The sequence below is a fragment of the Pygoscelis adeliae genome, unplaced genomic scaffold (assembly GCF_000699105.1).
Source record: "Pygoscelis adeliae isolate BGI_AS28 unplaced genomic scaffold, ASM69910v1 Scaffold886, whole genome shotgun sequence".
Lineage (NCBI taxonomy): Eukaryota > Metazoa > Chordata > Aves > Sphenisciformes > Spheniscidae > Pygoscelis > Pygoscelis adeliae.
Window position 1 is genome coordinate 5,679 of NW_008825015.1, and position 294 is coordinate 5,972.

At 68.0% G+C, this 294-nt stretch overlaps 1 long non-coding RNA gene across 1 annotated transcript in view; it reads right to left on the reverse strand.

Moving 5' to 3' along the window:
- Positions 1–158, reverse strand: part of LOC103918823 — a 3,727-nt gene extending 3,569 nt beyond the window's left edge. The window contains exon 1 of the long non-coding RNA XR_663715.1: positions 90–158. This is a non-coding gene — a long non-coding RNA (uncharacterized LOC103918823). The remainder of the gene's footprint in view (positions 1–89) is intronic.
- Positions 159–294: the final 136 nt, after the last annotated feature.

Here is a 294-nt window from a genome sequence, read left to right on the forward strand (position 1 = left end):
CGGGCCCCGCTGCGCCGGGCGGCTGCGGGATGGAGGCACGGGCACGCTCGCTCGCCCCCGCTCCGCGGCCCGGCCCAGTGAGGCCTTACCGCCTCGAACTCGGCCTGGTCATCCTCGGGCGCGTCGCTGGTCTCGTAGACGTCAGGTTCATTCCAGGCCTGGGGCACAAACGGGCTCCGGTGAAAGCCCAGCTCTCCTCGGCTATTTATCATCCGTTGATGATCGAATACCCCACAACTGCCCCAAACAGCATCAGACACCGCCTCAGCCCACAGACACCCGCGGCAGCTGCCC